Raw genomic sequence first — 14,602 nt, 5'->3', positions numbered from 1 at the left:
TGACAGTAGCCACTTACAGTCGTCGTTCGATAACTGCAAGACTTTTAACTGCAACGCTAGTCAACTGCAAGACCGATAACTGCAACAACTTTGCAGTTATCGGACCGCAATCCGTCAAATCTGATGCCAAACAGATCTAGCGGGGGGATACTAAATGCATTCGAAAATTAAAATTGTTGAATGTCTAGAAACATTTTAAAAAGACTCATTCATTTCTCTCGATTTTGTTTCGATTTCGCTTACTTGTTGTCTCTTAATGGGAGATTATTGATCTCCACAATTAATTAATGAAGCAAAATCACCATGTTATGTGGTTCACTTTCCGTAATTATTATAAGAAAAAAAATATCCCTTGTGCATTATTTGACTAGCTTTCACTACTCAGCGAGACGATGCATAGTAGATCACAAACAATATTTTGTGACCTAGCGTCAAATAGACCATTTTACGAACTGACAGGTGTCACACATCCTGCTGACCTTGATGTTGCTTTTACTTGCGTTATGTCAGCGGTTCCGAGATTTCTGTCAAAATTTCATTCATGAATGGAGTTCAGTCTCGTAAAATGGTCTATTGTAGTGATGAACTTTTTCTTCGCCTACATAATGGTTATGTAAAGTAGTTACTAAAACGCAATACATTATTATGCGGAAACATGAATATCAAATTGATTGATCGAAAAGCTTACCTGTTTTAGTTTTCTTCTTTTTTGCCACTATTCCATTAAAAAAATACATTTCAACATCTTTGAAAACAAAAATGATAGTGACGGACCCCCCTTTAAATTTTGGCATGTGTCAAGTGTTGCAGTTATTGAACGGCATTCGATAACTGCAATGTAAACATGTTGCATTATCATTCAATTTGAATTCCAGCGCATACATAACTAAGAAGTATTCCCATTATATATTATTTTAGTTAGACGTGCATATCAAATCCTCCAAATCCTGAATCGATTGCTTTTTTTATCGCTCGTAGGTTGGTAGAACGTCCGCACGCAGCCAATGTTTACCGAATGATGTGCGTGTATGGGTTTGTCTGTCAAAATACGAACGTGCAACAAAAGCGAGAAGAAGAATGTAGTGGCAGGCAGACATCACACACTGCGGATTCCAGCTCTAAACTTCTCATAAGTCTGCCTTCTTCAACTATTTCGATAGTGAACGTTTTTTTTCTGACTGCCAGTGAGGTACGAGAACGCAGTTGTACGGTGTTGGACTTTTGCCTGGTATTTCCAGTAGAAAACGGTGTTTAAATTACGATTTAAAAGCTATAAAATAATGACGTTTTGCAATAAGCATTGGTCTTGCAAAAAGTGATACACCAAAGTGGGACTATCGAATGTAGTTTTGCTACGGAATACTTGATATAGTCTTAAGTTGAAACTTTCCGTGCTCGGTTTGTGTTGAGTGAATTACTTGAAGAGTAAACAGCAATGTTAAAATATCTGCGGGTGTTATTTTTGTAAAATTGCATACAAAATGTCACTATCATTGGAAGCTGCTACGTTAGCTAGGTAATGCCAATTTAGCATGTTCGATTGGTTGTGTCGGAATGTAAGAATTTCGGGAGCCCCCAATAGTAGTGTAAATGATTCTCTGGATTAACCGTTCATGCAAGCAAAGGAGGAAGGAAAGAGCAAAAATGGTGCCGAAGGAATTTCGATGTGTGTATCGACGTTTCGCCGCCAGTGCGGCGAGTTTCGAAACATTCAGTGTATTTGTTATTCCTGTTCTGAACGTTTTACGGCTGGAGGTGTTCCGAGACAGCACGCACTAGCAGCGCGGCACAGGAAAGCAAACGAGAGAAGAAAAAATATACTGTCAGACAAACAACTGCGAGGCAATGCTGCCATTATGCTATTGAAAACTGAAGGGAAAAATCGAAAAACAACATAATCTTGAGCAGTAGATAAACTATCGTTTGAATATCAATCAATTTGTGTTAGATAAACTGTACACAAAATTGAGTTTCCCTCTCAAGTGGAAAATAGTACAAAATTACACAAACGTTAGTCACATTCAAATGGCATCACTGCATCTGAATGTGTGTGCGAGACTATCAAACACAACTAACAGAAGATGAATTAAAAAAGTGTTGATTTCTTTACGTTTCTCCTTTCCACTATTTAAAATCTCACATTTTTTATTCTGAGCTCAACACGCACCAAAACGCGCGATAATTGTTTATGTTACAACTAAAAATATACGAACTTCTTCGCCTCTTCACCCTGCTTCCGAGTGCTGCCTTCATCTCAGCAGCATTGCTCCAACTAACATGATCTGGTTTTAAATTTGTGGGTGCAATATGCAAAATGTATTATTGCCAATGAAAATTATGATTAAAGATTTTCTTTCTTATACTGTTAATTTCAGTGGTTACTTCTCCAAGTATACTAGTCTTCCTGTAATAAATAAATTTTACTACCGTTTATGTGGCACAAGCTTGTCATGACACCTGATCGGTAGAACAGCTACCTCACACGTGTACTGGAGTCAAGGTATTCCGAATTGTCTCCTACGACGAACCACAAAGACTGTCGTGCAGACAAAAGTGTGTCTATGTGTCCAAATCATACGGAAGAGGTTTGGTCAGACCATTGAAATTTTGCCATCAACGCGGCGGCATCAGTGGCCAATTCACCTACAACAAAGTCATCATCCGCAGCGGTATCGTCGACAACGGTCAACTCACACTTACATCCAAATTGAAAAAAAAAAGTACACGAAGAAGAGGAAAATAAACAGGTTTTAATCGAGAGTGCTACGAAAAGCCCAGAAATCAGAAGAAGACTAAGCCGTCGTTGAAGAATAAGTCAAGTTTTACACATGAAAAGCGCCGACAAATCCGAGAAGAGATTGTGTGGACGCGGTAGCAAGAAAGAGTTGGTCTGACAACATTAGAGTCAGCAAGCGGCTAATTATTTTATTGTGATGTTTCCCGACCCGCGCCAATTCCTCACCTAGTGCTTCCTACAGCATCGCAAATCAAATTAAAATTCGAAAAAAGGTGGCCTATGTTTTTACCGAAAACAAAAAGTGTTGTGTTGAATGCGTTATTGTTTCCAAGCTCTATGCGAAAGTCTAAAAAATGTGATTTGAAATAAGCTTAGATGAATTAAAGGTGCTTATTTTACGATACTAATAAAATTGAACCGCATATGAAAAAGAAGTTGTGTTTGATGACACAATAATTGGATTACGGTTATGTGCTGTACTGAGGATAAAAAATTGAGGTGAGTTAAGAACTTCGATCTTTTGAAAGTTTCTTTTTCAAGCTGATTACAGAATTTGAATTTGAAAATTAAAAAAAAATCAGTGTCAATAGTCATTAATTTAGAAGTTATCTTAGAGTACTAAAAATAGTTTAAATTCATCTGTGAATTAACAGTAAAAAATAAAAATTCTCGGATACAGTTAAGTGTTTAGTAGAGAATTCAGCTAGCAGCCAGAAGGCAAAGCGAAATATTGAAACTCTGCAAATGATGAAATTCAAGTTAAACTGAAGTTAAAAGGGTAAATATTGAAATCCTCCAACAGGGCTTCAATAGCACAAAACATCCTTTTTTTTATCTTAAAATCATAAATGTATAAAATCTATGTCATAAGCTCAGACCATGAAAGGCGAATAAGATTTTCGAAGTGGCTCCGTTTTTTTTTTCAACGGAGCTGTTGTGTTAGCTTTTTATTAATGCCAATAATGTGCGGTAAACGTTAGGAAACCCCTAATATTTTTTATCATTCCCGACCGAATCGTAACGGTACAGGCTATTTTTTACCGGCAGGTACAAAAGTCTAAGAACTGTAATAAAATAGGTGGTCTATGAGAACCACTTTATGAACGTTTTTCATTTCATTTTTGCCCTGAAAATTTGATAAAATCGCTCCGTCTGGGTGGTAGATTGGTCGAAAATCGTACCTGTGCCACTGAATTTTTCTTTGTAATCAGCAAAAGTGCCGCCTATTCAATGTTTGCATTGTGACTTTTTTTTTCAAATATATTTTTTTCAAGTCTGGCGTCCCCTGGTGTGCCTTAATCTCCAGATTAAACTTAGAAAAGAATCCGTCGCCTATCGGCTGGAGATTTGCATTCAAGTTTAGCGTAAAAGTTAGATTGCAAGTGAAATCAGGTGCGTTGCGATAAATTGAATTTTCTGTGTTCCTGTCTGATGATTTGAATTTGATTGTTGGTAACCGTCTGCGGAAAAAATGTGATAAAAGTGCTGATTGCATACGCAACAATGTTCCCCCCGTGTGGCTCCGATCGGTTACAATGCAGACACGTCTGGAGAGGACAACGAAGAGAACAGTATGCATCGTTTCAATCCGAAAAGGGGATTGCCGTTTTCCTTTTTCGCCGATGCCTCCTTCCTAGATAAGGATTAACTCAACTATTCAACTTTTTCCTTTTTTTTTCGGTGCGACTGCGGTACCCTGAAAGACAGCATTGGGCGGTATTGCAACCATTCATGCTGTGGCTAAGACAGTTTGTTTCTGTATACGAAATATATACGGTTTCGGAATTGCTTTTGCAAAGGATATAGTTAGCTCGTGGGTATTGGAAATATTTCACGCATATGTGACCTGAATATATTTTGATTAACTTTTGCTATTGTGCGTGGATCAGGACATTTTTTTACTTTAGACGGGGTAACTATTGATCTCAAATGTATCTATGATACTCTGTACGCCGTAAAAATTCAGAGAAGTTTTCCATCAGAATACGTCGATTGCAAAATACCTTTCAGGATATTAAAAATAATAATAGTAGTAACTCTTGACTTGTAGATCCTATTTATCGTACAAACTAGTTTTCACATTGAAGATAGATCTATTAGACCAGTGGTTTCCAAACTTTCTGGCTCCGCGGCCCCTTTTACTGAACTATGTTTTTTATTGCGTCTGCTTTTTATATTCGAGCATTCTACATAGAATCGCGTATTAATTTTTGTCATGTTAGTTTTCATTTTCGAATAATTTTTAAGTGCGGTTTTGATAAATTTTATAGGCAGTTGAAGGCGATGAAGTGAACCGTATTTAATTAGTTCTCCCTAACGTATTCTTAAGAGTTGGTCAAATGCCCAGAAACTTAAATCGCGTGATTTCAAAAGGATAGAAATATATGGACTACTCACTGTGACTAGTAACATTGATCTATTGTATTATATTCCGCATTACTTTTATTAACATACGCCACTATTGAGAACAGCTGCCTACGCAATTTTTGAATAATCTTCCGAATAAAACTGTGAAAGACTCGATCCAAAATTCAAGTTAAACATAGCTAAAATATGCGAATTTTATGAGATTATGCCCAGTTATGTACACTGAATTTTGCTAGGAATGGGTTCCCTGTAAATGTCGTTGAATTGAGTGTCAGTTTTACACACAGCGGCAAAGGTGACAAGCACCAGGTTATAATCTTTTGTATTTGTAATCTTGCGTCTAGGTCAGCCTTTTTTATTTGCAGATAGGAATTTTCAAACAGATTACTTAATTTATTGTTTTTTACTTTTCTTCTACATTGTTTTAATGGTTTTGTGAAAACTGAAATGTTATGACATATTACCATCAATTGGAAGAATCCAGTTTAAACTGAAAGATTAACATCTCTGGACATGCATATTACTTATCTGTGCTTGTATGTATGCTTTCACCCATCAACATGCCCTACTACGTATACTAAGTCGTTCATCCTGTTAAGTATTGCCAATTATAATTCCTTGAAAAGGTTCTAACAACGTGTTTCTCTGGCAGAAGAACTCTTGTCTCATCTTTAACCCCTGGAAGACCAAGGGATGTTTTGTGTAAATTTTAAATGAAATGTCAAAATAGAACATGTGCTGCATACAATTACGTCAAAGTGAGAGTTAAAGAAATGAACTGTTAAATAATTTAATAATGAGAACACGTTGTGTTTCCATTGGATTTTACTACCAATACGTATTTCGGTTGCTAAATACAGTGCTTATGTGGACTACTATTGAATAACTATAAAAACAGAACGCTCAATAAATGTCAGCAAAAAATATCGCACGCTAGACCATGGGGCTTAATAGCGATCTCGATCAACTATATTAGTTGAGAGAACTCGTTGTCGATATTGATTTTGGCACATTTTGCAAGTACAACGATGAACCGTGCCCCTGTGCTTAGTCGAGAAAATTTCCATCTCGAAAAGATCCTCGACCTGATAGGGAATCAAACCCGATATCATACCCGTGTGGGAGAGCTAGTTGATCGACATCGCTAACCACAGAATCACGGGGGCCTAAGAAATGGGCTATGTGCAGCATACATCTTTGCTTCACAACCAACAGAATTTGCTTTACAAAATATCGAAATTAACAAATATAACATCTCTTTGTTTGCTCGTTTTTTTCGTTAACATATCCACATTCCACGATATTTACTGATAAACTTATCAACAATATATGTTACCACAGCATTTCTTAAAGAAATGACGAAGCAATAAATTCGGCGTTATGGCATTTAATGAGCATCGAAAGAACACTAAATTTTCTTGCTATTAACCTTCTAGTGCCCAATGCCGCCATTTGGCGAGTTTCAGTCAAACCTCTAAAACGCTTCAATAAATACTTAAAAAGTGTTTATTATGATTCTTAATGCTTTTACCGAAGCCCGTCTAGAAATTAACTTGGGCACTAGAGGGTCAACTGTTTGTTCTGCTGGCTTTTTACTTTGTAGCTTTGGGGACATTGATAATTAATTTTTTTTGTAGAACGAAATTATATAATATTGGCTGATCCAGCAAACTTTGTTCGGCCCATTTTTACTCTGCATTAATTTTTAATTATTTTAAACATTGAAAGGGAATTCTTAATTTATTCCACATACTTCCAAAGATTGACCTTGCGATTTGTTTATAGTCGGCATCTGCATGACGAATCTAATATTGGATACGTTCAAACTCAAAAGGCAAATTGTTTGAAACATTTGGTTTAATCGGAACGAGGATATCAACGTCTCGAATTGTGCCTAAAGTATCGATACTTACAATACATTGGTTTTTGGATGCTTAACGTCCATTCTTGTCCCAGTTTTTCCTTCGTCGATATTATGCTCAGAAATGCGAAAATACAAAATGAATTTCACACAACAGCAATTCCATTCTCTCAGATTGAGACTGATATTGATTGCCACCCGTGTCAGTTCTCGATGAAAATCATGTCAGCGAAAAAAATTATATTGGGGGGGGAGGGGGATGGCCAAAAGACCACGAAAGACCACGGAGGGGTACGGGAGGTATGAAAAGGGATCAAAAAATGACCACGTGGTTTAGGAACAGCCCCAAACATCGCTAAAACAACACAGCGCGTGCGAAGTCGCAGTAGTCAGTATTACCAGTGTCAACCGATTGAACCTTAGAGTAATTTCATTTCCAGCTCGTTCGTGCTCAAATCGATATTCACAGCCTTTAATACAATACATACATACAATACATTTGTTTCATTAAATGCATTTTTGCATTCAAAAGTGATCACAAATGATAGGTTCGAATCAAACTTCTTCTCTTCAATAATTCTTCGGATCATAGACCTTGATATTACGATAGACTATGTTGTATCAATATGTTTATGTCAATAACTTTTATCTAACGCCAATGAAATAACTCTCTAAAAATAATATGGTGGCCCTGAACAGATTCAAAATGACATATCAATTTTTGGCTTCTGTGCATCATAGCAATTACAGAAATATCCACATTGGATGATATTCAGTCATATTAGACTGTTTTCAGAAACCGGAACTTGTCATCTTGGATTTTAATTGACATGTGGAATCAATTTCTAGCCTCTGAAAAATATTCTGGTGTCGGAAAAACCCATATTGGGTGATATTCAGCCATTATGGGCTGTTTTTTCAGAAACCGGAAGTCACCATCAAAAAATTAAAAATTGTGTCTGGGATTGATTTAAGGCTTCTGTGCATCATCCCGATTGCGGAAACACCCATTTGGTGGTATTCGGTAGCTCAGGGCTATTTTACAGAAACTGTAAGTTTGTCGTCATCTTAGAATTCAAAATGGTCTCTGGGGTCGATTTTTTGCTTCTGTGCATCATTTAAAGCTGTTTTTCGGAAAATTAGTTGGAATATGTGTTACATTTCTGTGGGGGGAGAGGGGTCTCCAGAGTTGGAGAGGTGTCAAATCATCATAGAATCATTTCTTGTACTCTAAAATCCTGGTTTGAAGTTATGTAGAAATTTGTGTTTTATTTGTATTAGAGCCCTCCCCTTCCAGAGGAGAAAGGGGTCTTGAACTACCGCATAAATATGTTTTTGTTACTCTTTGAAACCTTCATGCTCCGTTTGGTTGATTAACTCTCGAGTTCTACAATCATATTTTCAGTTTAATTCCATTTTCTATATTACTACATTTACTCCTTAAACAAATGTTATGCAGAAACTTGTGTTTCATTTATGTGGGACCCCTTTCTTCTAAAGGAGAGAGGGATGTCAAACCACCATTGAAATATTTCTTGCTTCTGAATACTTTCAGATGCTGAATTTACTTAAATAAATCTTGAGTTGAGCAGAAATTTGTGTTTCATCTGTACGGCAGAGGAGGAAGCGGTCTCAACCCAGCATAATTACCTTTCTCGGCCCGACAAATTTCCACGCCAATCACCTGATTCGTCCTTGATTTACATCGTGATTTGCGGATTTCTATTTATTTTTATTGTACACTATTTTATAAAGATCGTTTTTTGAAAATAAGACTAAAATTTCTTTACAGTTGGTAGAAGCCTTAAATTAAGCAGTGCAATTCCATGGAAAACGGGCAACCAATAAGTATCTAGCTCTGGGGAAATTTCTTGAGGGTATGATAAAAATATTTTTTTAAGTCAAGTTGGTTTGTTTGATCGGTATAGAGCTCCGGCAAAGTTGCAGATAATAATTTCATCCCTCAAAAAATTGCGCTGTGAAAAATTGAAATAAAAATTTGTCTAGGTAAATTTAAATCTTTTTTTTTTTCCAAGCTCTAATAACTATCGTTGTTTAATAACATTGTGTAATTTTCGTAGAAAGAAATCAGAAATTAAAAAAAGTGGAATTTTTGGGATATTTAATTTATAGTAATCTTTTTGAGTTACAGGTCGGACTCGATTTTCCGGAGACTTGATTATCTAGAATTCGATTATCCGGAATTTTAGACTCGATTATCCGGAATTTTATATTTGTTCATTTTCAATTTTTATTCCGAAATTTTATCTTTACCATCCCTTCTGGCATATTTGGTACAATTGATGTCACTTCCAGCATATTTGGGAAATGTTCGAATTAAGTGAAAATAATCAATGTCCAATTTTTTTTTTTTTTTGCTTCTCAAGATTTACCCCTTTACGCTTCACAAATAATTTCTAGCTACGCAACTGCATACTACAAGTAAAATAAAAAAAGGAAATATTTATTTTATGTTCGTTAATAGAAAATTTGAGTATTTTTTCTGTGATTCGATTATCCGGAATGATTTTTTTTAAATGTGCCGGATAATCGAGTCCGACCTGTATTTTATTGTTTTTATTTTGTCTTACGGTTTATATTTTTTTCTGGAATGATCAAATAACTGTCTACAACTTTGCCGAAAATAGCATACGAGCTTGATCAACCTCATATTTCGTAGTTGCTCTTTTATGATGGATCTGAGCTAGTGAAGCTACACAAAGAACCACATCTTGATGGCTACTTGGGATTAATTTACCATTTTCAATCTACAACAATTCAGTAGTTTCTGCTTTTTGTAAAAATCAGTAACGACGCCGGCTGCGTCCTTACGGCCGGGTTAGAGAAGAAAGGAAGGAGTGTTACAATAGTTGTTGCCAGAGACCGAGCTCATCGCTGCATTTCTAACGTCTGTTACGGAAAGGAAGGGTATCGGCAATCAACTGAGGAGTTTTATTCACTTTAATACTAATAGCACAAAATGACATTTTAGCCTACAGGAACTTCTGTGCAAAGTTTCATCCAAATCAAAAATGAAAATAAACAAAATATTTAAATTAGAACATTTATTAGTGAATCGCTCAGCAAGAACAACAAAGGTAACAAAAAAGGGAGTCGACTGAATTAAAAGAAATAATAATAAAATTTTAAGCTAAATTATTCGCTGAAAACAACTTGTGGCGAAATGGCGTTGGAGTTGTGTGAAGAATCGAATTCTTTCTAGCAGCACGCAGGTTTAAGGTTACAACGAATGCAGCTTTTAGCTGTGAAATATTTATTTTTAATTGATTTTTTTATATTATTTATTGCAACTTACATAAATCGGTCTTTACTACAAAATTACAGGCAAAGTTCTCCTTTTTCTCCACTTTCGCACAAATCCCTGCTCAGACACAGTTTGTTAGGTTTGATTTATATATAATTTATTTTTACTCACGTATTCGTAACTCAATCCTATATGTGAATCTATTTTAATTCTATTTAATGACGGGGTTCGAATCCCACCGCCGACATAGGTGTCGATGGTTGTGAGGTGGCGTGATCCACTCACAACCAACCCAACTGGTCTAGATTCAATCCTAGCCGGCACCGGGAGATTTTCTGAGGCGAAAAATCTCTGGGATCACGCCTTCCATCGCATGAGGAAGTAAAGCCGTTGGCGCCGGTCCGTTAATAAACGGGTCGTTAGTTAGGGTCCTGGGTGGAGTCGCCTCCCTGGGCGTCGGTGATTGGCACAACAACAGTGGCGGAACTAGACCGACGGAAAATGAGCGAGAATAAAAAAAAAACAAATTTTGATTATATAGCTATAATTAACTTTCTAAACTCCAACGATTGGTTCGCAAATTCACTTCGACGTGTATGCAGTAGGTTTTCTATCAATCGTCTGTTGCTTCTGCCCGCCTGACAGTTCCACTTTCGTTTCGGGTAGCAATTTCACTATCGGAGATATTAGTAGCTGGTACAGCAGGGTCCCCTTAGTCATCACAACTAAAACAAAAATGTTGAGTTACAGAAAATTGACTCAACGGGCATGTTTTTGACGTGATACACCTAAATTTCTTAATGTATCTTGAGGATTTTTTATTTCAGTTTTCAAATGACGGTTTCAAAATTAAAATCGATGGTTACCAACTTGTTTAAAGACGCGTTTTGCTGAACAAATTCTAGATGTCGGTAAATTGAAGATGGTGGTCGAAATTTGAACACTATATGAAAATCCTAGCTGTTTCCTGTGCTGTTTGTAGGAGGTTCTGGGAGAACATTTAAAGCTATAGCATGCTAAAAATATTTAATTTTTAACTTCTCTAAAAATATGTGCACCCATTGGCGAACGAGGTGGACCAACTGGAGCTAATTATACAGGGTGTAGAAAACCTCGAAAAGCAGGGAATATCAGGGAATTCATTTTTCAATGAGGAAAATCAAGGAAAACTGAAAAACAACTGGGGAAAAATTTAATCAGGGAAGCGATTAATTTTTAAACGGCCTTTTTGCGCCAAAACGGATTTTTTTAACGTAAAAGGCTAAAACGTGAACCTTTACTGTTTGGTTCCATTTCCGATCAAACACTTCTTTCACTGGGATTTCAGAGTTGCGTTCATATATGTTGCACTTTTTTGTGCTGAAAACTGTAAAAATATCAAGGAAATTAATGTTATAAAAATATAAAATAGTTCGAAAAAAATATTGACACCAACCGCATTGCTAAACTTATTCGATGTAAACGAAACTAGTTCACAATAAGTGTGACAACATGCGAAATGGTGAGTTTTTTTTCTCATATTAAAAATCCTAGTGTCTGAAAATGTGAAACTGTGTTGAAGCCCCAAATGACCGACTTCGAGCCACCACTCCAAATTTCCAAAGGCCAAGACTCACTGCGTCTTCTGTGAAAACACTACTTTATGTTTGCTGTGGTGAAGCAAACATTAAATAGCATTTTCACAGGGAACGCATTAAATATTTCTGAGTCTTGTGCTTTTGAAAATTCGAAGTGGTGACTCAAAGTCGGCCGTTTGTGGCTTCAACACAGTTTCACCTTAAAGTAGGTGTAAAATCCACTCGCGAACGAACTCACGCAAAAAATTAATAACATGAACGCAGTAGAGTAGCCTCTTGAAATATGCAAGTTTCACCTGAAAATGCATATTTTATGCAGCAGGATAGGTTATCCCTAATAAAAATATATGACGATAATGTTATTCTCCTCGCCAAGGAAAGGTTCTATTTTCGTTGGCAAAATTAATTTTCCAACTGCAATATAAAATGTTCGTCATGTTAGGCTTCAAGAAAATACAATTTCTATTCACTGGCTTACGTGTGGTAATAACTTTCCTGGACCAAGTGTTGACATGATATCGTGCTTTCACCTTAACTGCTCACATTTTTTTGCTCTTAGTGGGAATCGTTGCTTAAGCGAGAAATTATTCGTCGTCTGGTCCCACTGCACGCGATGCACCCCCTCATAACGGTCCTGATAAACACAGTGTGTATTTTGATCTCCAATTTCAAATTCACCCCATCGCGTGAGCTGCGCATGTGTCAAATTATGCGTTCGTAGTTGGTGTGCACATGCTAGAAAGGGACAGAACGCACGATTGATTCGGAGGAGATTTCCTTTTCGAGCGTATTATGCTACAAGTGATACAGAAAGGACGACGAAATGCTGATGATTATGATGATGGTGGTGATTACAAACTACATTGATTCAGGCAACGGCGATATAAATCCTCTGGCCATCACCAGATTCACTCAAACATCAACTACACAGCAGCATTCAGTTCTAGTTTTACTGTGAGTGTCAATGCAAGTCAGCTTTACGGCATCCTATCCGGCCACTTGTAGCGACGGCGATAGGGATCTAGGGTTTCGTACCGACCGCGTGTGAGTTGCATCGGCTTTATTTTTATTGTGCTTGCTGTGGCAGTTTGCCACGGGTGACAAAAGTTGTGTTGACACTTTTTCGGGATCAGCTTTGTTCGACTTCGAAGGACGACAAAAGAAAATTCGATCACGGTGTATTGCATGGGACATTTAGACAGTGTTGAGGAAAAAACCCAAGTGATACGGTTCGATGGTTTTGTGATGTTTGGAATTAGATGCTGAGCTATCGTTTAACGCAACGTTTAATGTGTAACAAAACGGAATCGTATTTGTGTTTTGCCTCAATGACAAGTAAAGTCAAACTGCTTAAAAATTTATGTGACGCTTTTGATGGTTAAAAACTATTGTGCCTTACAGACTGTCTCGTATTTGTGACGTCTACAGTAGTTGGATTAAGCGTCAGGTGTGAAGTTAATGAAAACAGAGGAACATGTGCCATGGAAATGTAACATTGAGACTTTAATTTGCCAATCACTCTCGCCGACGGGAATTATAAAATTTAAATTGAATTATTTTTATGTTTGAGGGTGATACCTCGCGTGATTTTACACAAATTCCAAGCGAAATCATCCTTGAAAGTGCTGGAATCTGAAACGAACATTTTTGATTCTGATGGAACTTGACTTTTTCACAAGGATTTAGGCAATTCTACTTCAAGGTTTATTTTTTAAAACAGTGTGTATACGTTTTAGAAGATGAAATTTTTGAAAAAATGTTACTCAAAAGCTTTGATCTCTCGATTACAAAACATTTTTTTATGTACTAGTTGTAAAAAATAGATTTCCTGTAGTGAAAAATATTATGAAAAGTATTGTTTTTCATAGCGAATAAAAACTTTAAAGTAAATTTGTAAAAAAAAAATATTTTACCCATGTAAAATTGAAGAAAGCAGTAAATTTTTTTGAGTATATAACTTTTTCAAGTCGCGTAATTCTTTTTAGAGATTCCCCCTACTAAAACTGATACACTCTTTTTTACATGCCGCACGAGTCTAAATTGGTCCAAATACCTGTGGAAAAGGCATGTGTCCGCATGAGTCAGTTATGAAATTTCATAAAAATCAAAAATTTTTGTGTCTCATTTGTTTACCTTTTGTGAAACTGCACTTTAGCAGACAACGTTTAAAAATTCTGCCCAGTTTTGATACTTGCGTCCAGTTTTAGGTAGGTACGTCGCTAACAGATATTATCTCATTTGGTTTCCCTTTGTGCACCTGAATTTTGGACAAATCTATACAAGTGAAGATTTCGCAATTTGGCCAGTACGTACATCATAAAGTTTTCTGTACACCTTTTGGTGTTGGAGAATCAAGGAATCCTTATACGTGATTCAGTCCTGAAGTTTTATCCACTTCATAATTTTTTAATCTGTTGAGCATGAGCATGAGCATGATTGACCGCCCGCGGTTGCTACTCCGTTATTGCCAGATCAGCAGTAATTACACAGAGAACCAATAGATGATGCTTGGGACCAACATGCATCCTCAATGTGTAAAAACTGGTGACCTCAATATGTTTATCAGGCAATACCAGCGCCGGCCGCATCCGAATGCAGGTCAAAGAAGGAGTTTGTATAGGAAAATGTTGACGTGATACTCGCTTTATGGAAGCCGAGAACACCTCTGCACTTCCACGAGAAATCACTGGGATGATGGAGAAAGGGCAAGGTATACAGCAGGGTTCGTTTTGGTGAACGATGCGCTGATTTCGAGCGTCGGGTTCTTTACAACAAGTGTCGCGCCATTGAGTTCA

At 36.8% G+C, this 14,602-nt stretch overlaps 1 protein-coding gene and 1 long non-coding RNA gene across 11 annotated transcripts in view; one reads left to right on the top strand and one right to left on the bottom strand.

Moving 5' to 3' along the window:
- The first annotated feature begins 1,062 nt into the window (after positions 1–1,062).
- LOC129732888 (axin) overlaps positions 1,063–14,602 on the top strand; it is a 36,931-nt gene continuing 23,391 nt past the window's right edge. For 2 of the 6 annotated variants that reach the window (XM_055694274.1, XM_055694267.1), the window contains exons 1-2: positions 1,063–1,516; positions 2,376–3,235. The gene's annotated coding sequence lies outside the window, so the exon portion shown is untranslated. Of the gene's footprint in view, positions 1,517–1,681; positions 2,297–2,375; positions 3,236–12,694; positions 12,852–14,602 lie in introns of those variants that run through there. The other 4 variants (XM_055694271.1, XM_055694268.1, XM_055694269.1 and 1 more) reach the window with 4 other exon arrangements.
- LOC129732889 (uncharacterized) lies at positions 10,216–12,439 on the bottom strand. 5 transcript variants are annotated; one of them, XR_008729376.1, is made up of 3 exons: positions 12,286–12,439; positions 10,783–12,221; positions 10,216–10,716 (listed from the first exon to the last, which is right to left on the bottom strand). It is a non-coding gene; the product is annotated as an uncharacterized LOC129732889 (long non-coding RNA). The 5 variants fall into 5 exon arrangements; XR_008729377.1 differs by having other exon boundaries at positions 10,817–12,221; XR_008729375.1 differs by having other exon boundaries at positions 10,216–10,955; positions 11,019–12,221.

This window comes from Wyeomyia smithii, chromosome 3 (assembly GCF_029784165.1).
Source record: "Wyeomyia smithii strain HCP4-BCI-WySm-NY-G18 chromosome 3, ASM2978416v1, whole genome shotgun sequence".
In the NCBI taxonomy this organism is placed as follows: Eukaryota; Metazoa; Arthropoda; class Insecta; order Diptera; family Culicidae; genus Wyeomyia; species Wyeomyia smithii.
The sequence above is the reverse complement of the archived record's forward strand: the minus strand, read 5'-3'. Positions and strand labels throughout refer to the sequence as shown.